This window comes from Pelophylax lessonae, assembly GCF_965119305.1.
Source record: "Pelophylax lessonae genome assembly, chromosome: 3".
In the NCBI taxonomy this organism is placed as follows: Eukaryota; Metazoa; Chordata; class Amphibia; order Anura; family Ranidae; genus Pelophylax; species Pelophylax lessonae.
In genome coordinates, this window is record NC_138770.1 from 642,945,378 (window position 1) to 642,962,325 (window position 16,948).

The 16,948-nt window shown below is 44.2% G+C and overlaps 1 protein-coding gene across 1 annotated transcript in view; it reads left to right on the forward strand.

Annotated features, from left to right (window-relative positions):
- Window positions 1-2,337: 2,337 nt before the first annotated feature.
- The window catches only part of SOCS5 (suppressor of cytokine signaling 5), a 56,678-nt gene continuing 42,067 nt past the window's right edge, over window positions 2,338-16,948 (forward strand). The window contains exon 1 of the mRNA XM_082252479.1: window positions 2,338-2,583. The gene's annotated coding sequence lies outside the window, so the exon portion shown is untranslated. The remainder of the gene's footprint in view (window positions 2,584-16,948) is intronic.

The following is a 16,948-nucleotide window of genomic DNA, read 5'->3' on the forward strand; positions in this document are numbered from 1 at the left end:
CTGCCTGACAATTTTCTGCTGCTCTGAAATCCGTGGGCAGATGCAGCCACATTTGATAACATCCTTATCTCATGCGAGTTATATAAAAGTTTGCTGAACAGATGTGAAATAAGGGCAATGAGTATGGAATAACAGGCCACATTTTTAGTTTTGACCCCCTTCCCCCATTTTACATGGTACATAAGTTTACTCTTCAGCATGTGTTGGCCTTTTACAAATGCTGTGCAATTCAGTGATCTATGAGAACAAAGTACTAAGGATCATTTTTATATATGACTGCATTGCTTTCTGCATGTATATAAAATTTGCATACATTATCCAGCACTGTGTTTTGGTACTTCCCGTCCTGTTTCTAGAACCCAGCCGCTGCTAAGTCGTTCACTGGAAGCCTTGTATTTTTATGAAGGGGCTTTCTTTCGTTGGCTGAGGGCTGATATTACAATCTCCACCTCAGCCAATCAGAGGAAGCCTTGTATTCCTAAAAATAACTGAACAGCAAGTAGCCTGACTAGGTTTTTTTCCAGGATACTACATACCGTATATTTTTGTATATAGATATTGTGTGTATGTAAAATAGATTAGTGAAGGAACTTGTTTGGTCAAAAACTCACTATTTTAAAGTGATTATAAGCCCCCTTGCTCACGGGGTAGGCTCTGTTGGAGTCCACCTGCTCAGTGGAGAATCTGTCTGTTTGTCCACACACAGCCCCTCCGCATATGTTTGGATGTAGACAGACCGCCTGTCCCATTTAGATCTGACTACCATCCACTCTGTCAAATTGATCCCCATCCATGTTTTTAGCGGATAGGATCAGATCAAATGTTGGCAGGTGTCAAGTACACATGTCCATTGACACCCACAGAGGAGACTGGATGGTCCAATCAGGTCTGCCTGAAAAACTGACAGCCCGTCTGAAAGAGCCCTGAAGGATTATTCATTCAATAATATACATATCTGCTCTGTGCAGAGGTAGTGTGCAAAATTGGCAGAGAATGCATTAGGTAAAAAATATCTTGACTTTGAAACCACTTTAAAGTCATAGTATTTCTAGAATTGGGCTTTAAGTTAGCACAACATACCTCATTTACTAAGAGGTGTAAATTTCCTTTTGAAAGTGAATATTCTCTACTCTAGTAAGGCTCCATTCACATTAACACTTCTCCAAAGTTGCATGATTTCCAATGCTATTTTGGTTTGTTTTTGCCCCATGTATATGCGTGGAGTGGGAAATGCCTTGCTCACTTATGACAGGGCTTGACAAATCCCAGGTCAGCATGATGACAAGAAATTGCTTGCTGGCGCCTCAGCTGCCACCCTAAAGCTTCCACGCGTGCCGTGTGTATCCTGGGCTCCGCTTGCCCATTTGCAGGCCCGGAACTGGCATAGAGGGTGCTGCAGCGTAGAGGGCTTCCAGGTTTCCATTGACCATTTTCCCAGCCATCAAGACCAGGAAAGATTGTAATGCAGTGCGATGTGCATTACATTCAATGGAGTGCAGGGGAGACATGCAGAGTCTTTTAGACCCTGATAATGTGGTATAAAAGAGAATCTATCATCAAAAAAATCATCACATAGACTTCTTGTCCCCTTTCTGATGAACAATGGCGCATGCATATTTAGGGTTTGACATGTTTGGTATGTATCTTTTACTTGGTGCAACCTCAGCTTTTATATTTTACCACAAAATTGGGTCATTTTATTGCGTTTTTGTCCCCCCCCCCCCCCCTTCCCCCAAAATCTTTTTTTTTTTTTTTTTTTTTTATGTTTTTTACCTTTTGCGGTAATATCCTGTGACCAAAAAATGGGACTAAGAGTAGTTTATTCTCTAGGGTGTCAGAAAATAATGTTCTGAGGGTTTTATGGTAATATTCAGATCGAACGTTTTATTTATTTTATTTTTTTTCATGTGTGCAAAAAAAAAAAAAAAAAACACAAAAAATGGCTCTAGCAGCAAAAGGGTTAAAGAATGAGTTCACCTTTGGGAACATGTTACATGTTCTACCTTTAAACTTTTTGTTTAAAAAAAAAAAAAAAAAAACTGGCTCCTACGTTTTTTGGCTTGGTCCTAGATTAAAAGCAAATTTGTCAAGCCCTGACTTATGATTGGCCGTGTGCAATGGCAGCTTCCTGGAGTGGGATATTAAAATGGCCTGAGCTCATCTCTGCTTGCAGAGTAATTACTCTTTGGTCAGGGAAGTGTTAAATTGACGTCAAATTTTTTTTTTTTTTTTTTTTTTTTTTTTGTAACTGCTTATCATAAAATAGACATGTTTTTTGCCTTTTTTTTTTTTAATTGTCTGCTTATTTTTCCTAATTTTTTTTTTTTGTCTACAGGTTTAATGGCAGAACGCTGAATAAAGGATTTGTTTGCACTGGAAGCGGAGACCTCCTCTTCTTTTCTTAACTTGCACTTGTCATCTCGTTGCCTTGGAGCACTAAAAGCCACCCTGCACTTGAGCATAGAAGCTCTTCAGCACTTAGAAATGTTTGGACTAACTAGAATGCACTAAGGGTCAACTTTTTGTCTGGATTGGAGAATTGCAGGATTTCATCATGAGGACTGTGATGAAGAAATAATTACGGTAGGTGTATGAGAATGGGGATGGTGCAAGTGGGGAAAAAAAATAACCATCAGTCACTGACTCTGGCCACACAGAAATTGGAAGATTAACGCTGTTTTAGGTGTTCGTATGTTTATTTAGGCATTTTTAAAACTTGGGCTTGTTAAACAGAAATCCTGCCATAACAGAATAATGCCAGCTTCAATTGCTAACTTTATTTGTAAAAATGCTAGTTGCCGGGCTGTCTGGTTTTCTTTTAAATTACGAATCTGGAACAAACAAGCAGAAAGTGAGCTCAGAGCAAAGTCAGATTCTATTTATTAAAGCCTTTGGGCCCTTTTATACTGGTGTGCTTAACTTGAGCCGTAACGACTTAATAAAAAATGTTATTTAGCAAGGAACATGCATTCCACATGAAAAATCATGCCACCAAAATTTTGTGGGCACTGTAAATTGCCTCCAGCATTGTTCCTACTGCTACTTGCTGGAGGCTTCCATTTTGCTGAAGCCCTGGGCTGCCCTGTGATAAACTACTGAACAGAACAGGTGAGTATCCCATGTTTTTTTTATAAAAAAAAAAGACTTTACAATCACTTTAAGGCCCCATTCACACTAGTGCGACTTGTCCCGCGATTTTGGATCGCATGACAAGTTGTTTTCCATTATTTTCAATGAGCCCCATTCATATCAGTGCGTTTTGAAGTCGCACCGACTTCAAAGTAGTTCCTGCACTACTTTGCCACGATTTGAATGCGTTTTGAGGCATATAGCCTTGCCATTGCTTTCAAAATTGCGGCAAAGTCACGGCGAAATTGCGGTAAAATTGCGTGGCATAAGTGTGAAAGGGGCCTAAGGCCCCTGATTGAGAGCATTGTGGTCATGGAGGTGCTGCTTCACTTGTTGCATGCAGTGCCTGATATCGGAGTGGATGGAGGATCTCGGGGATAGAAGCATATTTTTCAGGACTGTATCAGAGACAGTCAAACTGAAAGTTGAAAGGATTAGCAGAGGTGCATGGAAGTCAGCCAGCCCCCAGTCTGATGTACTCACCCTCCAGTCTGCCACCAACCAAGTAGACCTGTCTCATGATATAAATAAACAGGGGTTAAGTTTACAAGCATTTGCAAAAGCATGTGTAAGCTGCAAGGCCACTACACGGCACCCTGTGTTACCTGCAGTCCTAATACTTTCTATTTGAAGTGTCTCCACAATGGAAGCACATGGCTGCTAATGGATAGATGGGAGACAGGTGGAAGGGAGGCAGCCCAAACCTCCCCCCAACCTGCTCCCATCTATGACTGGTTGAATATATCAAAAATCTAATAGCGATCTACAACATCCACCTGTCTCCCATCTATCCATTAGCAGCCATGTGCTTCCATTGTGGAGACACTTCAAATAGAAAGTGTTAGGACTGCAGGTAACACAGGGTGCCGTGTAGTGGCCTTGCAGCTTACACATGCGTTTGCAAATGCGTGTCAACTAAACCCCTGTTTATTTATATCATGAGACAGATCTACTTGGTTGGTGGCAGACTGGAGGGAGAGTACATCAGACTGGGGGCTGGCTGGCTTCAGTGCACCTCTTCTTTTAATCCTTTCAACTTTCAGTTTTTCTGATACAGGGATGGAAATGCTGGGCATTACCTGCTGGTGTCTCACTTAAAGTCCCACATAGCCTATATTTTCCACGTATCAAAGACAGTTTGCCCCTATCACCCCCCCCCCCCCCATTGGAAAGTTTGCTATGGGGTCTTGCAGGTCAGATACAAGGTCTGCATGGGGCTGTAGTACAGGGCCTAGCTCCATAGTAAGTACCTGCTCGTTTCCAGGGGGAGTCCCGGCATAGTTGCGCCTTACCAGGGCTCCTGGAGGATGGAGAGACCGGGGAAGAGGTTCCTGAAGAGCCCTCACTATCTGGATTAGCCACTTACCTCAGTTGGTGACCGTTGCGGGCTCCTTCTCTGGCGCCTCTTGGTGATGACAGTGTCCGGCCATTTTGTTGTAGTCCTGCGGCGTGCGGGAAGGAGAAACCCTCCAGCTTGTTGAGCTGTGGGGGTTCCTTCTTTGGCTGCGACATCTGCGGCAGTGTCCGGGTGCTCTTGAGGGGCAGCTCGGGTGACGGAGGATGGTGTTAGGGAGAGAAGTCCCAGGTGGCCAAGGAGAGTGTCTGGCTTACGCGACCATCTTCCTCGCCTGACTCCACGCCACCGGGACTTTTTTTTTTTTTACCAAAAATTTGTGGCAGAATACATATTGGCCTAAATTGATAAATTTTAATTTTTCTCTTACGTCCTCCGACAGTCGCCGCCGCCTCTAAGTCATCACTGTTGGGTATTGACTTCCGCTCCACAGGAGTAGCTAGGCATATAGACTTAGTCAAAAGACAAAAGGCATTAGCATATACACACCCATGGGGGCTGTCCCATCTGGTCAATACCCCCCTGCACGACCACTCCCAACTCAGTTTTAGTCTGCCTAGCGTCAGGAGTAGTCGGGCTTCCCTGTGCTGGGGCTTCAATCTCAGCCTTCCTAATCTTTTCTTTGATTTTCTTTGAAAATGTCAGTTTTTTTTCTTACTTTACTGGCTGTTTATTTTGTCAGCTTTTAGTGTTAGTCGTTTCTTCGGATGAAGATGGATCATGCGGTGCTGGGATTCGGACTGACCGCCCTGGTTCTCCAGGGCAGAAGGGTCAGATGGACCCCCAGCCCCCCCATCGAGCGTTCAGCTATGGTTCGCCCTGGCATTACGAATGACCCATCCCTGCTCGCTGCAGGGATGCAGCCGTGAGGTGGCTACCTCACAGGACATCTGCGATGCTGCAGTGTCATGTCCCTTCCTCAGATGAGGACAGAGGTTTTCCGTGCATAGAGGCTCCCCACACCATCTGGTACAGGTAAGTACTTCTGTGTGGGGCCTCTGTCTGGGGTGGCAGTCTGTGTTGCTGTGTGTTCCCCATGTCTGTGCCTGTGTGACTCCCCATGCGGTCCCTGTGGGGATCGCTTGTGAAGATACTGTATGTTTTCTGGTGGTCCCCTTCCCTGTGTCACTTCGGTGCATTGTTGGGGATGCAGACGTTTTTTTGTGTGGCGACCGCAGCGGTGTGTATTCGTGCGGTCCGCCATCTTGGATATGGGCAGGCATGTGTAGCTTCCCTGGGGGCGATACTGCATGCTATTTTGGCGCCATCCGCCGCAGCCATTTTGTGGGAGATGGACGATCGGTCCAACCGCATGTTCGGCGGCCATTTTGGCGTAGCCTCCAATGCATTCCTATGGGGCAGCCATTTTCCCTAAGTCTAGCAGTCATAGTTCAGCCTACTTTCAGCAGCACTTCCTTTCCATCTGCAGCAGGACATCGGTAGCAACACTCTGCGGGCTCTGCAGGTTATCGCTCTCAATTTTCCTCTGTATTATCGCTTCTGGCTAAGTTTTCTCTTCTCCTTTTGGGGTCTTTGTAGCTGTAGCGGTGGGCTGCGCATTCTGGTGGGGATTCCCAGTTCTCCTGTGGCCCCGCTGCGACCCGATTTGGCTGCTGTGGTGGCGACTTTAGTGTCTAATATGGAAATGCTCATGTCTGAACGTGCTGCAAAGAAGAGGCCCAGATTGTCTCTCTTCTGATTCAGATGGGGATATGGCTGCTGCTGCGAGCGTGCCCTTTTCAGGGTCCCGCTCATCCTTGGACCCCCCGGGGTCTGAGGGGGAGGCTGAGGTGGAGGGGGTGGATACCTCCTCCCCAGGGTCACCTGAAGAACGGGCGACCATGGATGAGTTAATTGTTTCTGTTAAGGAAACCTTACATTTGGAGGATGAGCCCTGTCCTCCGGGTGTTGTGTCCTCATTTGGGACGCACAGGACCCGCAAGTCAGCGCAGGTTTTTCCTTGCCCAGCTGAATTTAATTACACTTAATGAAATGTGGCGCTTGTTGAAACGTCCATTCCTGGTACCTAGTCGGTTCAAATTGCTTTATCCTTTTGCGCCGGCTATGGAATCACGATGGTGTGTGCCTCCCCAGGTAGATCACACTGTGGCCGTGTTAAACAAGGCTACCTTGGTTCCTACTGAGGATACCCCGGTTTTCCGGGATCCCACGGATCAGCGGTTGGAGTCTCTAGTCCGCCATTCCTACACGGTGGCGGGTTCGTTGCTCAAACCCGTTTTCGCGTCCATTTTGGTGGCGCAGGCGGTGGCTGATTGGACTAAGATGCTTAGGAGCAATCTCGTGTCTGATGGTGTTCCGCCTGCCCGGCTTGAAATGGTGGATCAGATCCACCAAGGAGTCATGCATTTGTGTGATGCGGCCTTGAATGAGGCCCCCTTAGTGAATCGCCTCTAGTGTCGCGGTGCTTAACCGGCGACTGATATGGCTGAAGAGCTGGTCGGCCGACCAGTCCTCACAGAAAACAGTTGCTGATTTTCCCTATGCTGGCTCTCGCCTTTTTGGCGAGGCGTTGGGATACCCTGGTGAAAGGCGTCACTGGGGGCAAGAGCACTATGCTGCCCCAGAACCTGAAGAACAAGTCTTTTCGAGGCAAGCGGGGTTCTGCGCCTAGATCCACTCAGGGGTCCTTTCGTGCCTTTCAGAACCAATCCAAGGACAAGCCCTTCAAGGCCCAGGGCAACCAGAAGAAGCCCTGGGCGGGTAAGCAGAAGTCGGGTAATGCCGGCTCGGCGGGTCAGTCCACCTCTGCCTGAAGGAGCGCCCTCACCCATTTCAGGGGTGGGGGGACGTTTGCACGGTTTCCTCCAACCTTGGCTGCTCCGGATATCGGACAGGTGGGTTCAGGAAATCATTCGATCAGGGTACAAGATCGAATTCCTTTCCAGGCCGAAGGACAGATTTTTTTCCCTCAAATCTTCACTTGCCTCCGGGCTGTCTGCGGGACCTGCACCAGGCGGTACAGGACCTTCTTGCTCAGGGGGTGATTGTCCCGGTGCCTCATCGGGACAGATTTCGGGGGTTTTATTCAAATCTGTTCACTGTGCCCAGAAAGGAGGGCAAAGTGCGTTCTATTCTGGACCTAAAATCGCTGAACTGCTTCGTGCGTGTTCGGAAGTTTCGTATGGAGTCTCTGTTCGGTGGTGGCCTCTCTGAGCCCAGGGGAATTCCTGGCTTCGATAGATCTGAAGGATGCGTATTTGCACATCCCCATTTTCGAACGTCATCAGCGGTACCTTCGGTTTGCTATTGCAGAGGACCATTACCAGTGTGTGGCGTTACCTTTCGGTCTCGCTTCGGCACCCAGGGTTTTTACCAAGGTGCTGGCGCCGGTTCTGGACCTACTGAGGGCACAGGGCATTGCGGTCTTGGGCTATCTGGACGATCTCCTTCTGAGGGCACGGGCCAGCCAGCACCTGGTGCGCGATCTGTCCACCACGGTACAGACGCTCCAAGAGTTCGGATGGACCATCAACGTTCAGAAATCCATGTTGTCTCCATCGGTTCGTCTTCCCTATCTGGGAATGATTCTGGACTCTGCTCAGGCAAAGGTGTTCTTGCCGGAGGACAAGCTCCGGACCTTGCAGGACGAGATCAGGTCCCTCAGGGACAACCCGTCCTTGTCACTCAGGACCTGTATGAGGTCTCTGGGGTTGATGGTGTCAGCCTTCGAGGCGATGCCCTTTGCTCAGTTTCACATGCGGGCTCTCCAGACGGAGATCCTGGCGAGGTGGGACAGACTGCCTTTGTCCCTGGATCTGAGTGTCTCCTTTAGTCGTCAGACCAGATTGGCTCTTCTGTGGTGGCTCCAGTCCCCGTCGGTGGCAGAAGGCAAGTCCTTCCGTCCGTTGGTGTGGACGGTGATTACCACGGATGCCAGCCTGTAGGGCTGGGGTGGAGTCCTGGGCAACCTGTCGGCCCAGGGCACTGTGGGGTGTCGTTAACTTTTAATCGACACCCCCTGCTTATCGCCGATGCGGGAACACGCTGTATATTCGCAGCATTCCCGCAACGCAGAAATGTGAACCGGGATTAAGGGCTCTGTGCAGTGAAGAACAGCATCTGAACCCAGAAAAGGTGGAGGCCGATAGACTAGATACGATATAAGGCATTACAATTAAATTTAAAGTAAAAGTTTACTAGTATTGTGCATTATATTTAAAATGATTATATCCATGAAAAAAAGTCTCAGCTTTTAGTACTACTTTAATATAAAAATGTTATTTCCCCCTTTCACTCTTCTTATAGCTTCATGTCTGACTCCCAGTGAAAATATCCTGCATATCTGACTTCTGGGCATATTTTTTTATATACATACACATGATACAAGATATAATACTTTCACTGTTTCACAGTAGAAATTATAATTACAGTAGCGATTATCTGCTGTTCTTTTTTTTTTTTTTTACTATAAAAGGCTATATATATAATAAAAAATTTTAACCCCATCATGACAGGTGATTTAAAAAAAAAAAAGCAAGCTGCTGCTACTAAATGTCTTCTGCCGCCCATACATGTATTGGATTTTTGTATGGAAATATTTTCCATCTATATTTGTACAAAACCTATTTGTATATTCGTTGAATGGACGAGTGTTGTTTGAAAATTCCACTTGCTTTTAACATTAAATTTTAAAATGAATATAACTTCTGAGCGAAAACGACATACACTATTTTGAAGAATAATTTGATCGAGAAGTTTTCTATTCTGCTCCTTCAAATTTTCCTGTCACTGTGGTTGACAACGAACACTGAATAGACCCCACTAATGGTTAGAAAAATCGGATGAATGTTTTTTTTTAAAAATGTTCTTAAAAAAAGTAGTTTGTGTATGGCCAGCATAAGTGACAGCAGGCGCTGGGAGCTTGTATCAAACTACCTGCCTATTATTAATAAGGGAGTCTATCATGAATATTATATACCAATCCGGTCTGAAAATTTGCAAAACAGTGTTTTTAGATCTTTTAAAAATATTGATCTTGGAGTCTGATATGTACCACATGTAAACCTCTAATACATAGATCTGTCTCAGAGTAGATTAAATATCCAAATATAGCTTGATACTAATATTTACCACTGCATATAGATATCCAAGAATATTAACTAAATTATACACAACCTTTTTTTTTTTTTTTTTTTTTTTTTTTTTGTCGATTAATCGAAACAATATTCGCCAACTAATCGATTTATGAAAATAATCGTTAGTTGCAGCCCTAGTCTGGGGACTGAGGAGACAAGCTGCCCAAGTTTAGGAATAGGAAGGTTGTCCCATTCTTGTCTAATACAGGCTTCTAGTTTCTCAAGTGTCTTAGGTCTTCTTTGTCACATCTTCCTCTTTATAATGCACCAAATGTTTTCTATGGGTGAAAGATCTGGACTGCAGGCTGGCCATTTCAGTACCCGGATCCTTCTACACAGCCATGATGTTGTAATTGATGCAGTATGTGGTCTGGCATTGTCATGTTGGAAAATGCAAGGTCTTCCCTGAAAGAGACGATGTCTGGATGGGAGCATATGTTGTTCTAGAACTTGGATATACCTTTCAGCATTGATGGTGCCTTTCCAGATGTGTAATCTGCCCATGCCACACGCACTCATGCAACCCCATACCATCCGAGATGCAGGCTTCTGAATTGAGCGCTGATAACAACTTGGGTTGTCCTTGTCCTCTTTAGTCCAGATGACATGATGTCCCAGTTTTCCAAAAATAACTTCAAATTTTGATTCGTCTGACCACAGAACAGTTTTCCACTTTGCCACAGTCCATTTTAAATGGCCCAGAGAAAACACCTGCGCTTCTGGATCATGTTTAGATATGGCTTCTTTTTTGGCCTATAGAGTTTTAGAAGGCAACGGTGAATGGCACGGTGGATTGTGTTCACCGACAATGTTTTCTGGAAGTATTCCTGAGCCCATGTTGTGATTTCCATTACAGTAGCATTCCTGTATGTGATGCAGTGCCGTCTAAGGGCCTGAAGATCACGAGCAGTGTAAAGTAATGCACTTGGGGGCCAGAAACCAGAAAGCAAGCTACTCACTAGGGGGGGAATCTCTGGGTGAGTCTAGGATGGAAAAGGACTTGGGGGTACTGGTAGACAACAAGCTTGGCAGTGGCATGCAATGCCAAGCCGCCGCAAGCAAAGCCAACAGAATACTGGGATGTATAAAAAAGGGGATTCACTCCAGAAATAGATTATTCTCCCAATCTACAAGACTCTGGTCCGGCCACATCTGGAGTATGCTGTCCAGTTCTGGGCACCGGTCCTCAGGAAGGATGTGCTGGAACTGGAGAAAGTCCAGAGAAGGGCAACAAAAATAATTAGGGGAATGGAGGACATCAGCTATGTGGAAAGACTACAAGCCCTGAACCTTTTCTCTCTGGAGAAAAGACGATTGAGGGGGGATATGATATCAATGTACAAATACTGTACTGGTGACCCGAGCATAAGGAACAAACTATTCAGAGAAAGGAGATACAATAAGACACGTGGCCACTCACTAAAACTAGAGGAAAGGCGGTTTAACCTTAAAGTGCGTAAGGGGTTCTTCACTGTAAGAACGGTAAGGATGTGGAATTCTCTTCCACAAGCAGTCATATCAGCAGGGAGCATTGATAGTTTCAAAAAACTATTAGATGGACACCTTAAAGACCACAACATACAGGGGTATACAATGTACGGTTAATAGCAAACACACACACGCATCATAGGTTGAACTGGATGGACTGATGTCTTTTTTCAACCTCACTAACTATGTAACTATGTAACATCCAGTATGGTTTTCTGGCCTTGACCCTTACGCACAGAGATTGTTCCAGATTCTCTGAATCTTTGGATATTATGCACTGTAGATGATGATAACTCCAAACTCTTTGCAATTTTTCTCTGAGAAACTCCTTTCTGATATTGCTCCACTATTTTTCGCCGCAGCATTGGGGGAATTGGTGATCCTCTACCCATCTTGACTTCTGGGAGACACTGCCACTCTGAGAGGCTCTTTTTATACCCAATCATGTTGCCAATTGACCCAATGAGTTGCAAATTGGTCCTCCAGCTCTTCTATATATGTACATTTAACTTTTCTGGCCTCTTATTGCTACCCGTCCCAACTTTTTTGTAATGTGTAGCTCTCATGAAATACAAAATGTGCCAATAGTTGGCATGGCATTTCAAAATGCTTGACATGTTATCTATATTATATTGTGACTAAAATATAAGTTTATGAGATTTGTAAATTAGTCCATTCCTTTTTTACTCACCATTTGTACAGTGTCCCAACTTTTTTGGAATTGGGTTTGTATATACCGTATATTATCTTTCTTCATAATTGTTGGGTTTTTTTTTTTTTTTTTTTTTTGAGCAAAAAAAGTAAGCGCAGAGGTGATCAAATACCACCAAAACAAAGCTCTATTTGTGGGGGGAAAAATACATAAATTTTATTTGGGTACAATGTTGCACGACTGCTCAATTGTCAAGTAACAGTGCCGTAAAAAATGGCCTGGTCATGAAGGGCTTAAAGCTTTAGTAGTTAAACTGGAACTAGCTCCACAGACTGCAAGCTATATTTAATTTGTGTTTATTATTCAAAGCAACCGTCCTCATCCATCCATGTCCCTATGCTTTATTTTGCTGAGAAATCACTTACACCCCCTAGCATTTCTGGCGTGGCCGTCTGTGCTAAGGGCAGATGATTAATGTAGTATTACTTCCTAGAATCCATCTGCCCTTGGGGCACACATGCAGGCAGGAGGGCGTGGTTAGCTGGGAGAACCCCTTCTCTCTCCTGCAGACTCTGGGATGTATGACCTAATTTACCTAGGCCTGGAAACCAGGAAGTAACTGAGGAAATGTAAAAAAAAGTTTTTAAAACCAGTAAATGGGATAGGAAAATATATCTATTTACACTGTGTGCACATTTATTAGGCAAGTGAGTGTTTCGACCAAATCATCATGTTTATGCATATTGTCCAACTGCAAGCTGTATAAATTTGAATGCTTATTGGATTAAGAGCCCTTTCACACAGGCTTTCTGATCAGGTCCACCTATCAGTTTTTCAGGCTCAGGCGTACCTGATTGGATGCTCCATGTACCTCCTATGGAGCTGCGGATGTCAACAGTAACTTGTCCGCGGACACCTGCTGCAATCCAATCCTGTCCGTGTAATATAGACGGACGGGAACCCTATTTTTCATCTGTTCTCCCATAGAATAGAGCGGGATCTGACAGGTCTGTCTCTGCAAAGTAAGTGGAGACGGACCTGTCATCCGCCTGCTCAGCGGGGATCAGCAAATCGATCCCGGCTGAGCAAAACGGACTCCGCCAGGTAGAAAGCCCTGTGAAGGACCCTAAAACATATCAGGTGATGTGTATTTGTGTAATGAGGCATGGTGTGGCCTAAAGAGATCAACACCCTATGTCAAGGTGTGCATAATCAATAGGGAGCTTCTTTTACTCAGGCAAAATGGTCCAAAAAATATTTACCTGACTCTGAAAAGTCAAAAAGATATATTGAGGCGTGTTCACAGAACCGTCAAATGTTTTGTTGCAAAAAGGCAACAGGGTCCCATGAAACGTGTTGAGAAAGAGGCATATTAACTGCCAAAGATTTGAGAAGAATCAAACGTGCAGCTACCAGGGACCCATTATCTTCCAGTGCGGTCATATTCCAGAACTAAAATCCCTACCAGGAGAGCCCAGAAGTACCAGGTGTTAAGTACTCAGATATGGCCAAGGTAAGGAGGACTGATTCCTGACCACCACTGAACAAGACTCCTAAAGGTCAAGACTAGGTCAAAGAATATCTCAAGACCGTTTTTTTTTTTTTTTTTTTTTTTTTTTTTTTTTCCCCAAAGGTTTTATGGACTGACGCTGATTGACTCTTGACAGGCCTGTGGCTGGTTCAGTAAGGGGCACAAAGCTCCAATTTCACTCAGACTCCAGAGTACTGGTATGGGCTGGTATTATTAAAAATGAGCTAGTTGGATCTTTTCAGCTTGAAGATCAATATCAACTCCTAAACCTACTGCCAGTTTTTAGAATACTTTTTTATGCAGTGGTACAGGAAAAAGTCTGCATATTTCAGGAAGACCATGATGCTCTTATCGTATGCATCAAAATACTCCACTGCATGGCTAGTCAGTAAAGGCCTTGAAGATGGAAGAATTGACACAGCCCCTTTCTCACCTGACCTAAACCATATTGAAACCTTTTGGGCCCCTCTTAATCGTGAGATTTATGGTGAAGGAAAACGGTACACCTCTCTGAACAGTGTCTGGGAGGCTGTGGTTGCTGCTGCACAAAACGTTGATCATCAACAGACCAAGAAACTGAAAGACTCCATGAATGGAAGGCTTATGACTGTTATTGGAAAAAAAGGGTGGCTTTATTGGTCACTTTTTTTTTTTTTTTTTTCTTTTTTTTTTTTTTTTTTTGGGGTCATGTCAAATTTTTTTTTATTTTGTAAATTTTGAGTTTATTACTCACTTTAACAGATGAGAAAAACAAGTGAGATGGGATAAGTTTCGTTTAGTTGCCCAATAATTGTGCATTCGTAGATATTCTCCTAAGAAAGCCAAAACCTAACTTTTTTTACTTAAATATTCAGGTTTGAGGCTAACATTTTGGATTGGCTGAGAGCACTGTAGTTCAATAATGAAATGAATCCTCAAAAATACAACTTGACTAACTGTGCACACAGTGTACTAATGCTAGCAGCATAAGGTTTAAAAGTTAATATTGATTGAGAGAATGAAGTTCCACCTTTAAAATACCTGGTGATACTGCCATAAAGGTCTTTGTTCAAGTATAGGGTAACAATGCTGTTCCTTGTGTTGTCACACACAGACTTCTATCACTACAGTGGTGATCGTAAGTTTGGGCACCCCTGGTAAAAATTTGTATTAACCACTTAAGCCCCGGAAGATTTTACCCCCTTCCTGACCAGGGGGTATTTTGCGATTCGGCACTGCGTGACTTTAACGGACAATTGCGCGGTCGTGCGACGCTGTACCTAAACGAATTTGACGTCCTTTTTTTCCCACAAACAGAGCTTTCTTTTGGTGGTATTTGATCACCTGTGCGATTTTTTTTTTTTTTTTTTTTTGCGACATTGGGGCGGACAGATCGGACCCTTGACTGACATTTGTGACACTTTTGGGGTTACCAGTGACATTTCTACAGTAATCAGTGCTATACATATGCACTGTTACTGTAAAAATACACTGGTTGTGAAGGGGTTAACTTTATTTGGGAGGGAGGGGCTGTGTGTATCCCTAGGGGCGTGCTTTCTACTGTGATTGGCTGTGGCTTGAGCTGTAAGGACACTGATCAACGGATCTACATACTAGATCCGTTTGATCAGTGTCTTTACAGCGAGGAGAATGACAGGTGGCTTGTTTACACAAGCTGCCTGACATTCTCCCTCTCCCCCGCCGATCGCCAAGTGACCGGCGGACATCGGGTCCGCTGGTCACACGCGCGGGGGGGTCCGTGACCACGCCTCCGGGGGCGCGCGCTCGCTCCCTAGACCCTCACAAGCTAGTGACGTAGCCCTACGTCACTTTGCCTGTGAGGGGCTGACTGCCGACGTAGATCGGCGTTAGGCAGTCGGCAAGTGGTTAATGTGCATAAACCAAGGAAAGATGGAAAAATCTCCAAGGCATCAAATTACAGATTAGACATTCTTATATGTCAACAAAAGTTAGATTTTATTTCCATCATTTACACTTTCAAAATAACAGAAAACAAAAAAAAAATGGCTTCTGCAAAAGTTTGGGCACCATGCAGAGTTAATATCTTGTACTGCCCACCTTTGGCAAGTATCACAGCTTGTAAACTCTTTTTTTTTTTTTTTGTAGCTAGCCAAGAGTCTTTCAATTCTTGTTTGAGATATCTTTGCCCATTCTTCCTTACAAAAGTCTTCCAGTTCTTTGAGATTTCTGGGCTGTCTGGCACGAACTGCCCTTTTAAGGTCTATCCATAGATTTTCAATTAGGTTGAGGTCAGGAGATTGTGAAGGCCATGGCAAAACCTTCAGTTTACGCCTCTTGATGTAATCCCCCGTGGATTTTGAGGTGTTTAGGATCATTATCCATTTGTAGAAGCAATCCTCTCTTTAGCTTAAGCCTTTTCACAGATGGCATCAAGTTACCAACCAAAATTTGCTGAAATTATATTGAATCCATTTTTCCTTCTACTCGTGAGATGTTCCCTGTGCCACTGGCTGCAATACAACCCCAAAGCATGATTGATCCACCCCCATGCTTTAACAGTTGGACAGAGGTTCTTTTCATTAAATTCTGTGCCCCTTCTTCTCCAAATGTACCTTTGCTAATTCCGGCCAAATAGTTCAATTTTAACCTCATCGGTCCACAGAACTTGTCTCCAAAATGCATCAGGCTTGTCTATATGTTCATTTGCAAAGTTCAAACGCTGATTTTTGTGGTGAGGAAGTAGAAGAGGTTTTCTTCTGCTGACTCTTCCATGAAGACCGTATTTGTACAAGTATCTCTTTATAGTGGAATAGTGTACCACAACTCCAGTGTCTGCCAGATCTTTCTGGAGGGATCGTGCAGTCAAACGTGGGTTTTGAATTGTTTTTCTCACAATCCTGCGAGCTGTTTTGTCTGATATTTTTCTTGGTCTTCCAGATCTTGCTTTAACTTCCACTGTTCCTGATGACTGCCATTTCTTAATTACATTCCTAACAGAGGATATTGACATCTGAAAACGCTTTGCTATCTTCTTATAGCCTTCTCCAGCTTTGTGAGCGTCAACTATTTTCAGTTTTCTAGACAACTGCTTAGAAGATCCCATGGTGTTGCTTGTTTGGGTCAGATGAGTCTGGGCATTTAAAACCTTTGAGATTGACATCACCTGGTCTTCCCAGACCATGATTGAGAACAATCCATGACACTGGCAGGTCTCAGCCTTGCAAAGGGGGCAGGGCATGCTATAAATTCTGCAGGGTGCCCAAACTTTTGCAGACACCATTTTTTTGTTTTCTGTAATTTTGAAAGTGTCAATGATGGAAATAAAATCTAACTCTTGTTGACATATTATAAGAATGTTTAATCTGTAATTTGATGCCTTTTGGAGATTTTTCCATCTTTCCTTGGCTTCTTTATGCACATTAATACTAATTTTTACCTGGGGTGCCCAAACTTTCGATCCCCACTGTATGTGCGGCTGGTTTCAAACGCCTAACACAGGCATGGTCCACTGTTATCTTCATCTCCATCTTCATCTTGAGAAAAGCCATGCACCTATCATTCGAGGGCATGTAGGCAGGAAGTGGCTGAAGGGGTCCGCAACACAGTATTAAGAAAAATATAAGTTTCAAGGTCCCATTCACACGGGGAACTGCATGGGAATCACACAGTAATGCTGTGCATTTCCTGTGCAATTTACATTCAGGTCTGCGCAGTGATCTCAGCTTCATACATTTTAA